Genomic DNA, 22,002 nt, shown 5'->3' on the forward strand with positions numbered 1-22,002 from the left:
TGACGAATTTTCTTATGGAAAAAGGATATTGGGAATTCGTTGCAGGAAATGAAGAAGAACCAGTTCTTCTTGATGTTCCCGATCAACAGCAAATGCAGGCATTTAAAGGATGGCATGAGAGAGCCAAAAAAGTTATGTACTAGCTATCTATCAGTATTTTATACTCTATGATTGTGTATATTCAGGATGCAAGTACGCCAAAGGAGGCATGGGATACTTTGGCAAAAATGTATAGCACAAATATGCAAGCCAAGAAAATGCAGCTCAAGCAAGAGTTGCACAATGTGCAAAGAGAAAGTATGAGCATCAATGACTACCACATAAAGGTGAAGAAGATTGCAGATGCACTTGCTTCCATTGGGTCGCCAGTGGAAGATTATGATTTAGTTTATGTGACCTTGAATGGTCTAGGAAAGGATTATGCACAATTCCGAACATCCATTTCCGTCCGTGAAAGATTTCCTGATTTTGAGGAGTTGATTGCTCTTCTAATTTCTGAGGAGCAAAGAAATGGTGGTGCATCTTCTTCAAGAGGAACTTCAAAAGAAGCTGTCTTCTACTCAAATGCTGGAAGAGTAGAGGCAGAGGTAGAGGAGGCCAATCTGGAGGCTGTGGTAGAAATCAGAATATGCAGCAAACTCAAGAAAACTAGTCTTATGGAGGAGGACATGGTAACTCTAGAGGTAGGGGGAGCCAAAGAGGTCGTGGTGGATGGCAAAGAGACCAAAATGCAAACAGCAATATTGAATGCTACTATTGTGGTAAAATGGGTCATATGGCTAAAGACTGCTATAAAAATCAGAATGACATCATGAATGGAAAATTGCAACAAGGGAATTATGCATCTTCTAGTAGACAGAGTGATGACATAAATGAGCATTTGTTTATGGTGCAGCACATAACCAATTCTGTGACAAGTGCAAAAGAAAGCAACGATGTGTGGTATGTTGACTCAGGTGCATCAAACCACATGACAGGTCATGCAAAATGGATGCAAGATGCAACGAAAATGGAAAAACCAGGATTTGTGGAGACTGGTGATGATACTGCACATCCTATTGTGCAAATTGGAAAAATTCCTTTGTCTATGCAGGATGGGAAAAAGAAATACCTGTCGGATGTATTTCATGTTCCGAATATCACCAAGAACCTGGTTTCTGCTGGTCAAATGGTTGAGCAGGGCTTGTAGGTCAGATTTAATCCTCATGGATGCTTTGTTGAGGATATGAAAAATAAAGGTCGCTTGATAGCAAAAGGAAAGAAGAAGGGCAAAATGTTTACGTTGGGTGCAGACTGTTAGCCTGCTCTTTATCATTCTCAGTCTGTCATCTCCTGGTTGTGAGCTCCTATCAGAGTCTGACAGGAGACAGAGGAGCTCTGTCGGTCCTTTAGTGGCTGTTTTCATTAGTCCACAGCCTGCGGGAGACACACAGCCCATACTGGGCTATTTTTGTGCAGTCGGCCCAGTTTTCTGGGCAGGTCGGCTAGATCTGGTCGTCAGCCAAAGTCGGCCAGGTCTAGCTGGTTGGCCAAATCTGGCCAGGTCGGCCATATTTGGCAGGTCGGCCAGTTTACTGGCCTAGGGGCTATATATAGAAGCCCCCCAGTCATTCCAGTATTGTATTCTACAGGTACAGCACTGTCTCCGTCGTCTCCCGCTCCGGCATTGGTGCTGCCATTGCTTCCAGTTTGTTCTGGTGCCCTCACTAACGCTTCGGGCTGCGTGCAGGGACTGCTCTGTCCATTTCAGTGTATTCAGCATTCATCTCAGTCAGTGCAGACTTTCTTCCTTCATTCCCTGCTTTCTCTCTCCTCTCCTCTGTGTTCGTGTTCTTCTTCCATTGTGCACTCTCACATGGTATCATCGCCCGATTGAGAGCACGGAGGACATACCTTCTAGAGAGATATACCTTACTGCTGCTGCCATCTGATCAACAACTGCCCAGGTGACTTCTTCTGGAGGCTTTTCAGCATGCATTTTCTATCCACGCTGTCTACAGCGGCTGCCACGTCATCCAGCGACCCAACAACCCTGCGTTTTCCACTAGGCTGTCCCTCCTTCTACTGGGCGACTCATCTACAACCTGTGTTTTGCTGTTCTGCTGGTCGCTTCCACTCCAGGCAGCACATTTGCTGCTAGCGACTTCTTTTCTGGCTGTTTCATGGTGCTGGTGGTCTCTTTTTTGGTGATCTCATCAGTTATCTTTGCATTTTGCAGATCCAGGTGTTTGTAGGCATTCTCAGCCTGCGTCTTGGTGGTTGGTGACCACACTGCTGGTCATATTTCGACATCGGCACAACTTTCTTTGGTATTTTGCAGATTGAAAGATGTCTTACCAATTTTCAGGCTTTGATGACTCAAAGGATGAACTTCTTTCTCATCATTCCTCTGAGCGGAGGCGGGATTATCATGAGGTTTGACGTCGGGAAGAACCTCCTCGCACTCGTCCTTCTTCAGTCCATGCATCTCAGAGGGTTCCATCTACCGCGAGGGTATCTTCCGTGAAGACTGCTTCAGATGTGCGGATGCCTTCCTTGATTCCCTCTATTTAGGTGTCAATTCTCCCTTTCTTTCCGAAGGAAGATAAGTTGGATGGTTCCAACTACTCCCTTTGGTCATGCAAAGGTGCCCTGCATCTTAGATACATTTGACCTTTGGGAGCTTGTTTCTTCACCCATCGACCGTCCCCCCGCGGATTCGTCCAATGGCACCTCTATGGATCGTGTAGCCTTATGGGATAGGCTCAACTCTCGAGCCCGCTCCTTTCTTTTTATGAGTCTACCTGATTCCGTTCTTGTACATGTTCACAGGTTACAGACCGGGGCGGAAGTGTGGAATAAGCTTGCATCTTTGTACCAACACAAGACATTTGCCCACAAGATTTCCTTGGAGAAGAAGTTGCGGATGCTCAGTCTTGATGATTCTCCTTCCATGAAGGAGCACATCACGAAGATGGAGGATATGCGAGGCGAGTTAGCCTCTCTTGGTCGTATGATATCGTCTGAGGATATGGCGATGATTCTGTTGACTCAGCTGCCATCACCCCATTATGATGTCTTCTATACCAGCCTCATCACCTCGAGGACCCGTGAGACACTCCTATGGGAGGAGCTTTCCCCGCTTGTCTTGGAGCATGACGAGCGACTCAAAGAGGTGGGAGCCAGTGGCTTCACCAAGGCATTTACGGCCGGCACAGGTGGAGGCAAGAAGAAGAAGCAAAAGAAGGAGAAGGCCAAGGACAAGAAGGAGGAGGACAAGAAGGATGCGAAGGAGAAGAAGCCCAAATGTCCCCATTGTGGGAAGGGCACTCATCCCGAGGAGAAGTGTTGGCAGAAGTATCCCCATTTGAAGCCTAAGGAGAAGGACTCGAAGGCGGCCCCAGCCACAACAGAATCTGCGTTTGTGCATGTCTTTGTTGAGGAGGATACAACCCTAGCTTCTACCACATAGGAGAAGCCTTGGCTCGTCGACAGTGGAGCATCGTCACATATGACCTTCCATCAGGATTGGCTTCAGGATCTTCATTCCAGAGGGGGTACAGTCACCATTGGTGACAACTCTACAGTCCCTATTCGAGGCGTGGGGACTTTACCTATGTTTTCTGACAGGCGGTCTTCCTCCGCCAAAGTTCTCTATGTTCCTGATTTGGGTTTTAACCTATTATCTGTGCATGGCCTTACTCAGCTAGGTACCTGAGTCATTTTTACACAGGATGCAGTCACATTGGAGGATGCTTCTACAGGTGATGCTCTTTGGACAGGTGCACAGGAGGGTGGGCTTTATACACTCACAGCTTTGGCTGCGAGGACTTCCCATGAGCTTTGGCTGCTTTGGCATGCTCGGTATGGTCATTTGAACCTCGATTCTCTTCGGCGGGCTTCTAGGAGGAAGATGGTGGAGGGACTTCCTGATTTCCCTCCTCTTCACACTTTGTGCCCTAGCTGCTTGAGGGGCAAGCAGCACAGGCAGCCTCACCCTCAGGTTGCTTCTAGGAGGGCTATTTCTCCGCTTGAGTTGGTTCACACCAACCTTTGCAGACCTATGGGCACGGCCTCCCTTGGGAAGGCCAGGTATTTGATGATGATTGTGGACGACTTTAGTCGTTATGTGTGGCCTTATTTCTTGGAGTACAAGAGCGAGGCGTACTCCCGTTTCTGTGAGTGGTAGGTGTTTGTGGAGACCCAAACAACTTCCAAGGTTCGTGGCGTTCGAGCTGATCACGGTGGCGAGTTCACTTCTCACCTTTTCTCTCAGTTTTGCAGGGATCATGGTATTCGAGTGGAGTATTCCCATCCGAACACACCATCAGAGAATGGTGTGGTGGAGCGTGCGAATCGGACCATGGTGGAGATGGCCGGAGCATAGGAGTCTTCCTCATTTCCTTTGGGGTGAGGCGGTGGCTACAGTGGTGCATATTCGCAACCGCTCTCCGACTTCGGCTTTACAGGACATGACTCCTTATGAGGCTTTCTTTGGCAAGAAGCCTTCCATGTCCCATTTTCGCATCTTTGGGTGTGATGCTTTTGTCTATGTGGACAAGAAGAAGAGGAAGACGAAGTTCGACTCTAAGTCGAGAAAGCTTATCTTCGTGGGTTATAGTACGACCACGAAGGGATATCGGCTCTACGACCTGACAATGCGGAAGGTTGAGGTGAGCAGGGATGTGATCTTTGATGAGGCTTCGGCCTCTGAGGATCCGATTGATGGTTCCCTTACAGGTGATTCTTCGTCATCGACGGACCCCCCCACCTTCTCTCCCTTCTTTTCCTTCTAGGATACCTCTTAGTACCCCCCCTATTCCTCCTCCTTCGGCTTCCCTTTCCCCTTTGGTGGATCTGCCTCCGTCTTCTACGAGCTCTTCCACCTCCACTTTGGGATCTTCACGGGATACACAGCCTTCTTTTGATGCGGAGGATCTACCTTCATTTGGTGAGGGGGAGTCCCTCTCCGACTTGGGTGCTTTGCAGGTTTCGGAGACCCCCCGGTCTCCCTCACAACAGCCAGCAGGAGTCTCTCAGGATTCCTTTATGGTATCGTTGGCTCATGCAGGATTCAGGTGTTACTCACTTTCCTGCTTCTTCTACAGGTCCACGTTGCAGCACGTTTACAGGCCCAGCGGGATAGTTCACTATGTGTGAACTATGCTCTTATGTCACAGATTCTTCAGGATTCCGAGCCTTCCACTGTGGAGGAGGCTCTTGCACAGGATATTTGGAGACAGGCTATGCAGGCCAAGCTCGATTCCATCGAGCGAAACCATACTTGGGAGCTTTTTCCGCGTCCCAAGAAATGGAAGGTGATAGGTGTGAAATGGGTCTTTAAGACCAAGTATCTTGCAGATGGCTCCTTGGACAAGCATAAGGCTAGGCTTGTTGCCAAGGGTTTTGCACAGGGCGCAGGCTTGGATTACTTCGAGACTTTTGCTCCTACATCCAGGATGTCCACCATTCGAGTTCTTTTGGCTCTTGCTGCTCACCACCGTTGGCCTGTTTATCAGATGGACGTCAAGTCTGCTTTTCTGAATGGCGTTCTTGAGGAGGAGATTTATGTTTCACAGCCTCCTAGTTTCCTTGTGCAGGGGAAGGAGGATCATGTCTACAGGCTGCGGAAGGCTCTTTATGGCCTGAAGCAAGCTCCTCATGCTTGGTACCAGCGGATTGACCGCTTCTTTCTACAGAGTGGCTTTGCGCGCTCCGCTTATGATCCCAATCTCTACTTACGGGTTGTGGATTCTCTTTCTGTGTTCCTTATCTTGTATGTGGATGATCTTATCATTACAGGGAGCGACACTCAGTAGGTGGAGCATACTCAATCCATTCTTCAGCAGGAGTTTGACATGACGAATTTAGGGATCCTTCACTTCTTTCTAGGCCTGGAGATCTATCAGATGGCACAGGGAATTTTTATCTCGTAGCACATGTACATCTCCGAGCTTCTTTCAAAGTTTGATATGGCTGCGTGTCGGCCTATCTCATGCGCCATGGACCCAAAGTCCAAGCTTTTGACAGATGGAGTTCCCCTTACAGATGCCACTCGTTACAAGTGCCTTGTTGGCTCTCTCATTTGGCTGCTTCACACTAGGCTGGATATCTCTTTTGTGGTGGCTTTATTGTCTTCTTTTATGAAGACTCCTACACAGGATTACTGGCAGGCAGCCCTGCGGGTTCTTTGCTATTTACAGGGGACTCGATCCTTCGGGATCATGTATGGAGATGGGATTACCCTTTCTGGATGGAGTGATTCTGATTGGGCAGGTGATGTGGATTCAAGACGATCCACTATAGGTTATGCTTTCACCCTTGGCTCCGGTGCTGTCTCTTGGAGCAGCAAGAAGCAGCCTACTGTGGCACTTTCTTCTACAGAGGCTGAGTATCGGGCCCTATGTTTGACCGCTATGGAGGCAGTTTGGCTCCGTCGCTTACTAGCGGAGATTGGCTTTTTCCAGACTGGACCTACGGAGCTGCGCATGGATAACCAGAGTACTCTTGCTTTGGCCAAGAACCCGGTGTTTCATGCTCGCACGAAGCACATTGAGGTTCAGTATTACTATGTTCAAGAGCGGATCGTGGATTCGGAGCTGGTGGTGGTCTATTGTCCTACGGCGGCCAATGCAGCTAATCTCTTTACGAAGCCTTTGCCTCAGGCTTCTTTGCTTCATCACATGCGGTTCTTGGGTTTTCAGACCCTCCCAAGATCTGAGAGGGGTGTTAGCCTGCTCTTTATCATTCTCAGTCTATCATCTCCTGGTTGTGAGCTCCTGTCAGATTCTGACAGGAGACAGAGGAGCTCTGTCGGTCCTTTAGTGGTTGTTTTCATCAGTCCACAGCCTGCGGGAGACACACAGCCCATACTGGGCTGTTTTTGTGCAGTCGGCCCAGTTTTCTGGGCAGGTCGGCCAGATCTGGCCAAAGTCGGCCAGATCTGGCTGGTAGGCCAAATCTGGCCAGGTCGGCCAGTTTACTAGCTTGGGGGCTATATATAGAAGCCCCCCCAGTCATTCCAGTATTGTATTCTGCAGATACAACACTATCTCCGTCGTCTTCCACTCCGGCATTGGTGCTACCATTGCTTCCAGTCTGTTCTGGTGCCCTCACTGACGCTCCGGGCTGCGTGCAGGGACTGCTCTATCCATTTCAGTGTATTCAGCATTCATCTCAGTCAGTGCAGACTTTCTTCATTCATTCCCTGATTTCTCTCTCCTCTCCTCTATGTTCGTGTTCTTCTTCCGTTGCGCACTCTCACACAGACATGCCTGAATTGAGTGCAGCAATGTTTGCACATGGGACCGATGTAGTTGCAGATATTGATATCTGGCATAAACATATTGGTCATGTTAATGTACATCGACTCAAATAAATGCATGCCCAAAATATTGTTGCAGGATTGTCTAAATTCAAGGTTGTAGAAATGCATAAGGTATGTGAAGCCTGTCAATTTGTAAAACAGGCAAGGAAACCTTTTCCTAGACATATTCAAGAGAGTAAGAAGCCATTGGAATTAATCCACTCTAATGTGTGGCCTACTAAAGCTGCATCTATTGGAGGCTCTCATTATTTTGTCACTTTTATTGATGACTATAGCAGAAAAGTTTGGGTGTATTTTATGAAAAAGAAAAGTGAAGTTTTTGGGCATTTCAAAACTCTTAAAGCTATGGTTGAAAAAGAAACAGGCTTGCAAATAAAATGCCTAAGGTCAGATGGAGGGGGAGAGTACCTCTCAAATGAGTTTGCAAGGTTCTTGCAGGAGCATGGCATAAAGCAGAAATATTCATGTAGTCGTACCCCACAGCAAAATGGAATTGCAGAAAGAAAAAATAAGCATATTGGAGAGGTATCTCGTGCCATGCTCAATGAAAAAGACCTGCCAGATTTTTACTTTTACTGGGCTGAAGCAGTTGCTACAGCAGTCTACATAATGAACAGGACTCCCACTGCAGCAATACATGGAATGACTCTAGAGAGGTATACTGGTAGGAAACCAGATATTTCTCATTTGAAAATTTTTGGTTGCATTGCCTATGTTCATGTGCCAAATGAGTTGAGATCCAAGTTGGATCCAAAAGTTGAGAAGTGCATCTTTATTGGTTACTCTCTGAGCAGAAAGGGTATAGATGCTATAACCCTTCTACTCGTAAGTTTACAGTGAGCAGAGATGTTGTTTTTGATGAGATAAGTAGCTGGTATAAACTAGTAAATGTGATTGATAATGTAGATACACAAAATGGTAATGCTGCACAGAATTCACAGCAGCAGTCACAAGATATTAGTGGACCTAGAGTGTCCTCTAGCAGTGGTTCACATTCTTCGCCATGGACAGGCAAATTGAGATCAGGAGAATCTCCCCAAAGCAATGCAAATAGTGGTATGTAGGTATCACGAAAAGGAAAAGAGAAGGTAGATCAGCCCATGTTTGATGTGAATGCAGGTCACTCTTATGTGGATGGTGAATCCAGTGGCTCAGAACAGAGCATTGATGATGAGTTGGATATTCCTTCTGTTGCTACACCTGGAGTAAGGAAGACCAGGGAGGTTTTGAGAGCACCTAGAAGTGAGCCTACTTTGCGCAGGTCTACAAGAGCTAGGTATCCTATGGATAGGCTGAAATATGATGGATTTATAGCCATTCACTATGCCTATATAGTCAAAGTGGTATAGGAACCAGAACCCACTTCTTTTGAGCAAGCCATGGGAAAAGAAAAATGAGAGAAAGCCATGGATGAAGAAATGGATGCCTTGGAAGCAAATGCTACATGGGAATTGATACCTTTGCCTAAAGATAAGAATGCAATTGGTTGTAAGTGGGTTTATAAGGTGAAGCACAATGTAGATGGTTCTGTGAATAGATGCAAGGCAAGATTAGTAGTCAAGGGGTATGCACAAACATATGGCATTGATTATGAAGAAACATTCAATCCGGTTGCAAGGATGGCAACTGTAAGAGCAGTATTTGCTATGGCTGCATCAAAGGGATGGTCTTTACATTAGATGGATGTAAAGAATGCCTTCTTGCATGGTGATTTGTAAGAAGAGTCTATATGAAGCAGCCACCAAGTTATGTGCATGTTGTTCATCCTGAGTTTGTTTGCAGGTTGAAGAAAGCCTTGTATGGCTTGAAGCAAGCACCTAGAGCATCGCTTGACAAGATAGGACAGTATCTTGTCACTATTGGCTTTCAGATTTCCAAGGCAGATTTCTCACTTTATGTGAGAAAAACAGAGAAATGTATTATGCTGCTTGTCATTTATATTGATGATTTGATTATCACAGGTGATAGTGATGAAGATATCCTTCATGTGAAAATGCTATTGAAGTAGAAGTTTGAGATGAAGGATTTGGGAGAGCTGCACTATTTCTTGGGCATTGAGGTGATTAGATCACCAAGTGGGATACGCCTCTTGCAGAGGCAGTATGGATTGGACATGCTGTCCAAATATGGGATGACAGGCTGTAAGCCTATTTCAATTCCTTTGGAGCAGAATGTGAAGTTGAGCGCAGATGCAGGTGAGCTTCTGGAAGACCCTACTATGTACAGACGCATAGTAGGAAGTTTGATTTATATGACTATTACCAGGCCAGATTTGAGCTATGCTGTTGGATTGGTAAGTCTGTTTATGCAGGCTCCAAGGAAACCGCATTTGGATGCTGCTAGACGCATACTCAGGTATGTGAAGTCCACATTGCAGTATGGACTATTTTATGAGACTGGGATTCAGATACAGTTGCATGGATACACTGATGTTGATTGGGCTGGTAGTATTTCTTATAGACGATCTACCAATGGATATGTGTTCTCTTTTTTGGGAGTGCTGCATTCACTTGGAGCAGCAAGAAACAGCCTATAGTTGCCTTATCGAGCACAGAGACTACCATGCAGGGGTGCAGCAATGGCTTCATGTGAGGTAGCTTGGTTGCATAAGCTACTTTATGATATGCATCAGCCTACAAATGGGCTAGTTGTCATTTATTGTGACAACATGAGTAGTATACACTTGGCAAACAACCCAGTCTATCATGCTAGAACAAAGCACATTGAGGGGCATTATCACTATGTGTGGGAGAGGGTTTTACTAGGTCTTATTGATCTAGTTTATGTCAGCACAGAGGATCAGGTAGCTGACATATTCACGAAGGCATTGGGCGTAGAGAAGCTGCGCAAGTTCAGAGACCTGCTTGGTGTGTAGGAATTGGGATTGAGCTCGAGGGGGAGTGTTGAGATATCGAGCTCCACTCGTGATATGCCAGGGTGACCGTTGTGCATTTATGTCACCTACTTGTTAGCTGCAGACGAGGTTGGTACACCGCCCATGAATAATAGCTAGATGATAGCTATCCTTAAGTACTCTAGTTCGTGGCTCAGTTAGTATGCCACCTTAGTTAATTGAGTTTGGTTTGAGACCCATATATAGGGTTCTTCTATTTCTTTTGTACTTGAGTTCTTTTGGCTTACACAACAGAGGAGAGGAAAATTGTTTTCAGCCTCCACCTTTGTGTGTATTCCCCCATTGTGTAAGTGAGAAAGCTAAAAGTGAGACTCCTTCCTTCTCTCCCACTATCTTTACATCCCTTACTTCGATGCTCAATATGAGGCGTACAAATGCTCAAGCTTGAATCCGTTGGTCCCAACAATGGAACCAAAATGTAGAGGCGATCAACCGCCAAGACCTATAGACCGCTTATTGCTTCAAGCATTCCAAGCAAGCTCTAATGGCCATCTCTCACCTAGCCAACGCGCCTTTGAACCTATAGGTGTAGTGAGCTTACCTCGATGTTGAAATGAGTTGCCTCCTCCCTCACACACACCGGTGGCTCCATGATCCTAGATGCTAGCTCAAGCATCCTAAGCCTTCTCCGTCGAGCTCCATCCACCATAGTCGCACGTGCGTGAGAAAAGAGAAGAGAATAAGAGAAGAGGAGATGGTGAAGAGCTTCACCTTCTTGATCCCTCACTCCCACACACTCACTCCCTCACACTCACACTCCCTCTCTCAAGAGCACACACACAAGCAAGGTGAAGAAAAGAAGAGAAGAAGAGAGGACTCTTGTTAGCCACACACCAAAGAATAATCTTCCATTCACTTTTTGAACTTTATATACAAGCCCTAAAACCATCCCTTTTTACATGACTGACCATTGTGGCAAGGTCCTCTTTTCCTATTTCCCTCTTCTTGCCTCATGCCTTAAGCCTACACCCGTCTATTCTTTTACAAATGGCACAGGAGGGAGCCTATCACTATTTTACAAGAGTTTTTAGAGTTTTTTGAGGTACCTTCCATTTAAAATTGCACTTTTTGCCTCAACTTCGCTTAAGGGGCAGCCTTTGTGCCTTTGCTCTTTTTTTGTCATTTCCATTCTCGTGATGCTGTGCGTCTACCACTACAAACTGGAGGGCGGAAATTTTTGTCAAGATTTTGGACTCTTAAGTTAGCGTCATTAGGGATTTATTTTCTGTTGTGTGTATCTTTTGTGTTTGCATCCGCATGACGCACAAAAACATATAGATAGGCTAGACAAAAATTCTTTAATGCATTCATAATTGTTTGTGTGGAGCATCGCTCAATTGATTGCATAGCATGGATTTTAATTTGCAAACTGCACGAGTGATTGGGCATGAAATTCTCTTCCAAAGCATATTCTTGATAGGGCACAATGCATGGAAAAATAGACACATATGAAGAAGGACCGCCATGAAGAGAACCTAATTTTTCTATGGTCCAAAGAAGATTAGAATTTTGAAGTGAGCATATAGAGCTACCTTTGACTTAACGTACTCCGTCACGAGGCCATGAAAGCTATTGTTACTCTCATGCTTCAACTCCATATGCATCAAATACTATGCTAGACAAGGGAGGATAAGGTTGAATTACGACACTAAAGAGCTTCTGATAAGTTTGACGTCTCAATTCTCTCTTTGAATTATATGATCTAGATTCTAGAGCTTGTGGGCCATCTGCTTTGGAAGTACCATATCTACTTTGTCAAAAACACTTTTTAATCACTTCTCTTCTCATGTATTTCCATGACATATGTATTCAATTGAATGAAAATCCTATTGATTATTTCACTCCATATATATGGCTTGATTTGATTAAACTTCATCATCCCTTGCTCCCATCTTGCTAAGCGTCCCTATGACGAGTGACATTCACGAAACCCCCCCCCCCCCACATGAATCCTGTGTGACACCTGGTAAAACCGACGTGAAAGCATCGCTTCTGATTGCCAAGATGGGAGACTCTTCAAATACTCCATCCACTTCATCATCAAGTGCTTCTTCCTTTTCGGCCGATGAGATGAAGAATTTATTGCAAACTTTATCTTCGGCTATTATGATGCAAAATCAACAGATGTAGTTATCTATGCAACAACAATAGCAGCTACATCAACAACAATTGGATCAATAATGGATGTTACATCAAGAATAAGAGCATATACATGGAGCAACCAAAGCGATCGAGGCCATGGTAAGTGAATGTAAATATTTGATGGCTGGAATGTCTCAACTTATCTTAAAACTTTTGAAAGTCAAAAAGCTTTTTTGGAGTTCCTACCAATTGGAGCAATTATTTCTTACAGCTTGTCATTACTGCTTTGTGGGTTAGAGTGATAATTTACTTGTGCAAGTTTCAAATTGGAATGTCTTCAAGAAGGTGCTCAAATATAAATATTTACTGGAGGATTATGGTATTGCTACTCGAAAGACGTTCAAAGAGTGGGTCTATTAGCCCAACAAAGGACTTGTTGCTTCCGAGTTATTGCCAAGTTTGAAGAACATTACAACCAGTTGGATACACTTGAACAAAGAGCCCTAAACTTGGAGAAAGTGGAGTTATTCTTGCACGCGGCTGATCCTACACTTCAGGACGAGTTGGGAGAGCTTCTTGAAGACCGTACGCAACCTATGGGATTGAATATGGATTGGCAAGATGTTATTGATGTGGTGTCCACATTAACGAAGAGGGGAAGATGGAAGACTCGCCTACAAAATAGTATGCAAACTCTCCTAACGAAGTCTACTCCTACCTCCACTTCTCCTACTTCTCCTACTACTCCTTCCACTTCTTCCACCCCTCATCCCATGTCTATGCCTACTTTTATGCCTATGCCTATGCCTATGCCTATGCCTATGCCTATGCCTATGCCTATGCCTATGCCTATGCCTATTCCTACGGCAGTTGTCAGGCCATCTGCCAAACCAACTGTTGAAGACATGGTGAAAGAAATTTCAAAGAATTTGAAGGATCTTCAGATAAAGATGGCCAGAAGAGATCAACAACCACTTAACCCAGCTTCAATTTATGTTCCCTCTTCTTCTAATCCTATGAATTCTTCCAGAAATGATCGTGTTTGCCATTGTATATGGTGCGATAGTCCAAACCACGAGCACAATGATTGTCAAGACTTTGAAGAGGCGAAAAGATTGAAGTTGGTGGTGTGGAAGGATAGAATGATATGTTTCGGAGACTCAGAGCAACCACTCAAAACAAATTTCAGCAAAGGAGGTATGAAGAAATTATTGGACGAAACTCTTTTACATTCTTCTTATGTAAAGCAAGAGGTGGCAAGAGAAGTTGCTGCCTATGCTCTTCAATTGGAGCAATTACCAAAAGATAAGTCCCTTTATAGTCCTATGCATTGCATGAGGAAAAGAAAGGTAAAGCTTCTTCATCTGAACTTTCATTCATAGGAGATGCAATTGGAAAAGAAACCGAATGGAATGATCATGTAGATATCTTCTCTATATATGCTTATATTGCAAAATCTCAAGGATTTGAAGCACTTGTTGAAGAAAAGCGCAAAAGAGATAATGATCAACCTGAAGGATCAAAGAAAGCAACTAGGAAGAGTGAGCCAGTTCTTTAGCCTTCTTCTTTAGGACCGGAGCAGAGTATGGCTGACGTGCAAAAGCCAAAAGTGCAAGAAGACCAAAAGGCTCCAAAGTTAAAGGATTCGAAGAGCTGAAGAAGCAACCTGGATTCAAGCTGCTATCCTACATCGAGACTTCCACAGACTTGAAAAATGTACTTGAAGACCGAATTCTTAATTGCAAGATTGAATTTGCACTTGGAGAAGTTTTGGGGATTGCCAAGAGAGAGTTCCATGATGTTATTATTGACATCATGAAAAGAAAGCGCCAAATTATTGAAGAACCATCGCAAGATATGATCCATTGAGAGGCTTTAGTTGTTGCTGAGGCTATTCTCTATGGATTACAGATTGAGGAGGTTGATTCTGAAGAAGAGATCATCGAGGAATCTACAGATGGAGCTTTATGTATGCAGACTAAGAAGTTTCTTCATCCTTTATTTCAGCCCATGCAGTATGATGAGAGCAAAGATGTGCCTAGATTGGTACCTCAAAGCCATTTTTCTCGAAGTCACTAAGCTCATGCGACTATAGAAACTATCATCAAGCTTGGTGAGACTGAGGCTCCTTGCGTTGCACTTTTGGATCGTGGTTCCAAGACTAATGTAGTTGTGTGAGGTTTATATAATACTGGTAGATGGCCAGTTGATGTTGATCATGGTTGGCGCATGTGTGCGGCCAACAACACTGTAGGGGATTTATATGCTGCTTGCCCAAATCTGAAGATTTCTATTGGAGATGTGGGTGAGTCCTATCATTTCTTTGTAAAAACTCTTGTTCTTATCCTATTATTTTGGGGCAGCCATTTATTGCCGAGTCTCGGATGGAGACTAAGGTTCTTGATGATGGATCTGCCTATGCACGAATCCAAAGCAAGCATGGAGACTAAGGTTCTGGATGATGGATCTGCCTATGCACGAATCCGAAGCAAGGATGGGAAGAGAGCTGTTCAGTTTGTGACTATTTGTATTAATCATCAGTGGAATAAATATTCCTTGAGGGATTCCCCTCTTCCAGCAGGAGAGCCAAATTTTTGCTAAGTATCGCTATCTTGTGAGACGATGGTGGTACGAGTCAAGGAAAGCTCTCGCCTCTTGGCAGCGGTAGTTTTTCCTCATGTGTTTATGGTGTAGCCACTGAAAGTACTTTGTGTTTTTAGCATATTTCTGATATGTCTAGAGCTGCCATGTAGTATGTTAAAATAAAAGAAAAAGATTTAATGATTGCATGTATTTTGCAAGAAGAAGACCAGATAGATTGCCTCTATGATGGCCTTTCATGCTCAGATACCATGGAAGAACTTTTGGTTTTGCTAAATGCTAGCAATCAACAAATGTCATATGTCTTACAAGTTCATTCTCTGGCGATGTATTATGAGATTGTTGATTTCATGCTTCAAAAGAAATTGGGTGCTGAGGATTCTCAGCAAAAAGAATTCCTTGCTGACATGTTTCGGTAAAAAGATTTGGGTGTTGTTGTTTATACATAGCAAAATTTATGCTTACCAGGGTTTTTTCATCATGAGGTGAAATCTACAAGTTGTAGCAATGAAGCCAGAGTTCAAACAAAATATAAGACAGTTGACAAGAAGGTTCAACCAAATGTAGGAACGCTACCTTTGGATAGTGATGAGATGATTAGAAGAGCTGCTATGCAACCTCCTTTGTGAGATCCTGTAGATATTGGACATAAGTTTTCAGCTAAGACATTGAAAGAGATGAAGATTGGGACCGAAGATTTTCTACTTCCTAAAGAGGTAAGATGTTTTGAAGAGATGTTATGCAGACATGAAAAATCTTTTGCTTTCTTTCCACATGAGATTGGATGCATTGAGCCTAGAGTTGTGACGCCTGTGGTTATTTTTACCATTCCCCATGTCCCTTGGAATCTATGGCCTATTCCTGTGCCAAGGGCTCACTTGCCCAAACTGGTAAAGCTCCTATTTGTCACGGAACCGACCGAACCACTACAATTTGATTCTCTAGAAAAGATGAGATAAACAAGAATTTAGAGTATTTCTTCTTGCTCCACATAAATAAATAAAGAATACATGGCAATTGCTGGAAACAACAAACCCACTAGGGGCACAAAAATGGAGGGTAAATAAGACGATGTCATAGTGGGATTACCTCAAGTAGTACAAGGAAACACAAATTTTTGGCGGATCAGGATGGGAATTCTAGAGCCATCTTTAGCTCCATATTCCAATAGGTGGTTCACAGTTCCTAAAATGAATGGGACACTCAGATTCATACAAGTCCTATAGCCAGTAAACAAGGTCACTATTCGAAATGTTGGTGCAGGATCTATTGTGGATGAGTTTGCTGAGGCTTTTGCTAGTCGTGCTATATATTCTCTTGGTGATCTTTATTCTGAATATAATCAGTTCCAGCTTGCCCTTGAAAGTAGAGATTTGACTACGATGAAGGCACCTCTAGGCCTTGTCCAAATGTGTACACTTCTACAAGGAGCTACTAATTCGATTGCTCATATGATGAATGGGATGAACAAGGTTCTATGAGATTTTATTCTAAGCTTACTATGCCTTTCATTGATGAATTACCTATCAAGGGATGTTTGGAAGAATGGAAAAATGATTCTTTAGATGATCATGGATGTAGATTCTTTGTAGCTTCACATATTAGAGATGTTGAGAAGATTCTTTGCAGATTGGAAGAAGTGAATTTGACCTTGTCAAGGTTGAAGTTTATTTTTGGTGCTAGAGAAGTTTTGATTGTTGGTCATATGTGTGGATATTATGGCAGGAAGCCTTCTGCTCTGCAAAGGTTGATGCCATAGAAAAGATTGTGGAGACTTGCTCATCTACTTCGAAGGTTCATAGGTTTCTTGGAGCTTGTGTGTTTTATCTTATTTGGATTCCTCACTTTGCTCATATTGCAGATGATCTTTATCAACTCTTGAGGGAATGGCAATGTTTTTCTTGGGAGATGAAACATACTAAAGCTGTGTAGAAACTAAAGAAATTATTGAGAGCTACTCCGACTCTTCGAAAGGCAGATTATGAGTGTGGAGGACCTATTGTGCTTACTGTTGATACTAGTCCTATTGGCATTGGATGGGCTGTTGGCCAAAATGATGTAGATGGGAATAGGTATGCTATTTGGTTTGGGGCAAAAGTCCTAAACGAGCGACAACAAAGATATCCAAAAATTAAAAGAGAGCTCTTGGGAGTTGTCACAGCTCTCAAGAATGATAGAGAGTACTTCATTGGAGCTGCTATGGTGGTTGAGACTAATTGTTTGCCTCTTCTAGGTATGATCATGAGTTTTTCTATTGCAGATATTGCCATGCTTAGGTGGATTGGGTATATAAAATCCATAAATCTTGAATTCACGTACATAGCAGGTAAAGACAACCTAGTAGCTGATATGCTTTCACGAGCGAGGTATGATGATATGGATTTTTCTTGCATTGATGATGCTGATGATGGGGTTGATCTTGTAGCCATGCATGCTGATCATGTTTGTCATGTGACTGCTTTGCAAACCTTTGATGAGTCTTTGTATACATGAGAGTATTTGTAGATTGGTCGTTATTTGAGTACAATGTTTAGACAGGATGGATGGATCGATGCACACTTCAAGAAAATTAGAAGAAAAGCTTATGGTTTCTTCTTGCAAACTGGGCTACTTTGGAAGCATCCACGAAAGTGAGGAGGACAGCCATTGAGAGTTGTTTGTGATAGAGCTTCATAGGTGCGTATCATGAAAGAATTCCATGAAAGTATTTGGGCTGGACATCGAGCTATTTGGGAGACCTATGAAAAGATCAAAGAGCATTATTGGTGGAAAGGAATGTATAGAGATATCTCATAGTTTGTTGAGACATGCCCTGATTGTCAGTTCTTCTCTTCAGTGAGGCATAGAGATGAGCTTCATCCTACCTACCCGCTATGTATTCATTACAAGTGGGTTCTTGATTTTATTACTATGCATGTTGGTTTATGGCAGATGCACTATATTGTTTTGGCATGAGAAGATCTCACAAATCAAGTGGAAGGAAGAGCATTACGAACAAAGTCTACTTCAGTGGTTTGTAAGTTCCTATTGGAGGATTTTTTTTGCAGGTATGGATGTATTGGGAAAGTTACTGCAGATAGAGGTGAGTTGGATGCTGATGAGGCTAGAGAGTTTTTATCCCGCCTTAGCAATAAAATTGCTTTGACTTCGGCATATAATCTAGAAGGCAGCGGGAAGAGCGAAAGAGGTAATCCGCCAATTGTGAAAGCCTTGGCCAAAGCATGTGGTGGACGGATTTGAAAGTGGCCTAGGTTATTGCCTTATACCTTATGGGCCGATCACACTACTCATAGTGTAACCATAGGATATATGCCAACTGAGTTGATGTATGGACAGAAGCCAGTCATGCCTACAAAGACTTATACACTTACTTGGAGTACTTTACCATGGCAACAAGAAGAGATCTCTAGAGAAGATCTTTTGGCTCTTCGTATTCGTCAATTGGAGAGAAGAACCAAAGATATTAAAAGAGCAATTCAAAGGCTCAAAGAGGCCCGAATTCGCAACAAAGACCATTTTGATAGTAGACACAGATTGAGGCCTAAAGAGATTAAAGAAGGAGATTGGGTGTTGGTCTATGACAACAATCTAGACAATCAGTATAGTGCCATCCACAAGGTTTCCAGAAGATGGTTTAGACCCTACTTAGTGCAGTATGTTCATGACAATGCTACATGTTCCTTAGCAGAACTTGATGGAACGGCCTTGCAAATTCCGATTGCAAGGAAGAGAATCAAACTATTCAAGAGAAGAGATGATGCAACCTATGCATTCGAGGAGTTGGATGATGCAATTTATGATGGACTTGAGCCAAGAGATGATGAAGATGAAGATGTGGACATTGAAGATGCTTTTGTAGAAGATGGTAAGATTATGTTGACCGTCGAGCTTGGCGGTGATGAGGATGGGTAGCTGTGGCCCATCCGAAGGATGTGCAGGTTTGGAGGGGGCGGATGTCGTGACGTTGTGCGTCTACCACTACAAACTTGAGGGTTAATTCAGTGTCATGAGGGATTTATTTTCCGTTGTGTGTATCTTTTGTGTTTGCATCTTCATGACGCACAAACATATATAGATAGGCTAGGCACAAATTCTTCAATGCATTCATAATTTTTTGTGTAGAGCATCGCTCGATTGATTGCATAGCATGAATTTTAATTTGCAAATTGCATGAGTGATTGAGCACAAAATTCTCTTCCAAAGCATCTTCTCGATAGGGCACAATGCATGGAAAAACAGACACATACGAAGAAGGACCGCCGCCATGAAGAGAATCTGATTTTTCTATGGTCCAAAGAAGATTAGAATTTTGAAGTGAGCACATAGAGCTGCCTTTGACTTAATGTACACCGTCACGAGGCCATGAAAGTTGTTGTTACTCTCGTGCTTCAACTCCGTATGCATCAAATACTACGCTGGACAAGGGAGGATAAGGTTGAATTACAATGCTAAAGAGCTTCCAATAAGTTTGACATCTCAAGGCTCTCTTTGAATTACATGATCTGGATTCTAGAGCTTCTGGGCCATCTGCTTTGGAATTACCATATCTACTCTGTCAAAAACACTTTTTAATCACTTCTCTTCTCATGTATTTCCATGACATATGTATTCAATCGAATGAAAATCCTATTTATTCTTTCACTACATATATATACCTTGATTTGATTAAACTTCATCATCCCTTGCTCCCATCTTGCTAAGCGTCCCTGTGACGAATGACATTCATGAAACCCCCCCCCCCCCACCCGGCGTGAATTTCATGTGACATCGCTCTTTGCTTCATATTTCCGCCATCTCGGATTGAGGTTAACACCATCCACATCTCCAAGCACCTCCACATTGAACATATAATATATTTGTGCAATAAAACTTGATATTAAGGGAAACACATTGACAACATTGCTAGGCATAAAGAGTACTTTCTTTATTCTAAAGAAATAGTTGAAAAGCTAAAAATAAAGGTTAAGAGCGCGCGTGCACGTGTGTGTGTGTGTGTGTGTGTGTTACAAGGCAATAGTCATACAAACTATAATCTCAATTAAAGAAGTACATCGTATGAAAAAACTATGTGTTATAATTGTAATACTTTTTAATGTGTAGGAAACTCTTTGCTTTCATGATTGCTATATACTCCCATGCCAACTCTTTTCTCTAACATTGGGCTGTGATTGGCTATATAAACTAAAAAGAACCATTGACTTCAAGAACAAAGAGCTTCAGCTTCCAAGAGGAAAATGGGTGCAAATTGAAAAATGGATGGATGTTTTGGAGCTTGAGTACTCTCAAATCATACCACAAAGAAACTCTCCCTACCTAGCCTTGATGAATTAGGTCAACAAAAACCATATTTTCACACATAGTAAATAGATTATATGGATTTAAGGAAATGGTCTAATGCACGAAGTTCATTTCAATAACTAGTTGATTATTGTTTGCTCATGTAATTAACAAAGAAGTATAAGTAGGTTATCTAGATGGCATTGTAATTCATATAAGAACTTGGAACAATCATCAAAAAGTAATACCAAAATTTAACCTTAAATTACAATTCAAAAAATGTAGATAGGGCAAAACTTAACTATGATATTTAGGATTTATAAGTTCTAAGGAAGAAATTCAAATTGGCCTAAACAATATTCCAACAAGACATGCATTTCTAGAACCAAGGAATGATAAACAACTACAATGTTTTCTAGGGATGATGGATTTCTATGACCGCTTTTTATGTAAATTAGTAGGAAAATAATTATATTAAAAATAATTAGAAAATGTGGAATAATTAATGGTATAAAATATGCAAACAAACATGATTTGAATAGGTTAAAGATTTAATATATATAGTAATATTATTAAAACTACATAATTTTAGAAGTCATTTTCTATTCAAAACATACACTTATGTATAGGGGTTGCCCTATTTTGGTAGGATGATTATAACAAATGGCAACCAATTTTCCTTATAAGTTGGTCCCTTTCAAAAATAGAAACTAAGTACTTAACCACCCTAAAGAAACTTCTGGCAATTTTATGGTCATTGAAAAATTGTATCCATACATACATGGATCAAGATTAACCACAAAATAGACCATCAATCTTTTAAGGCACTAACTAAGAAGTCATCTACTAGGCTCTCTTTAGATTTTAGCCATTCAAGTCTATAATCTTAAAGTTAAATATTACAAAACTTGAACTAATAATATTGTTGATGCACTTTGAAAAACAAGCTAAACGCAATAATTTAAGAATATACAATAGACCTGGACCAATTAATAGCACTACTTCAATCATAAGATCAAGGTATACAAAAATTAATTTATGAAATCAAATATCACAATCCTAGATTATGAATGATATATTGCACTCAAAATGATACGTTACATTATGTAGATAACTTACAAGAAGCAAAAGTAATACTTCCTTAAGCTCTACAAAATTTTTATATTAATTATTTTCATGCATACCTACCTACATTACAAATGATATATTGCATTCAAAATTATATGTTACGTTATGTAAATAGTTTTCAAGAAGCAAATGTAATACTTCCTAAACCTCTATAACATTGTTATATAAATTATCTTCATGCGTACTTGCAATTTGGGCACTCAAGATCCCATAAATATGTAAAAATCACAAGGAAACAATTTGTTGGCCAAAACTATGTTAGTCCACAAAAAATTAACTTAAACAATGTAGGGAATCCCAAACTTTCAAAACACCAATAGGTAAACTTGTAGGATTACTACAACCCATTAAAAGCTTTAAATCATTCGAACTAGACACATATGATATCACCAGACCATTACTTTAAACACATAAAGGAAATGGATACATTGTAACACTAATAGAATATCTAACAAACAAGTGTGAAGTTAAAGCATTACCCAATGCAATAGCTAACATAATAAGAAAATTTCTTTTAGACAATAATGCAATAATTATTCATTCATATTTTGTATTTATATTATCAATCCAAGGGAAAATTTTCAAATTTGAAGTGACTAAAATACTATATAAATATTTTGGAATAAAACAAAATTTTGAGTCACCAAGTCACCCTCAAACAAATTGATTATTAAAACATCCAAACAAAACTTAT

This window comes from Lygodium microphyllum, chromosome 8 (genome assembly GCF_053477565.2).
Source record: "Lygodium microphyllum isolate KBCC chromosome 8, Lygodium_microphyllum_v1.1.10, whole genome shotgun sequence".
NCBI classification, from domain to species: domain Eukaryota; kingdom Viridiplantae; phylum Streptophyta; class Polypodiopsida; order Schizaeales; family Lygodiaceae; genus Lygodium; species Lygodium microphyllum.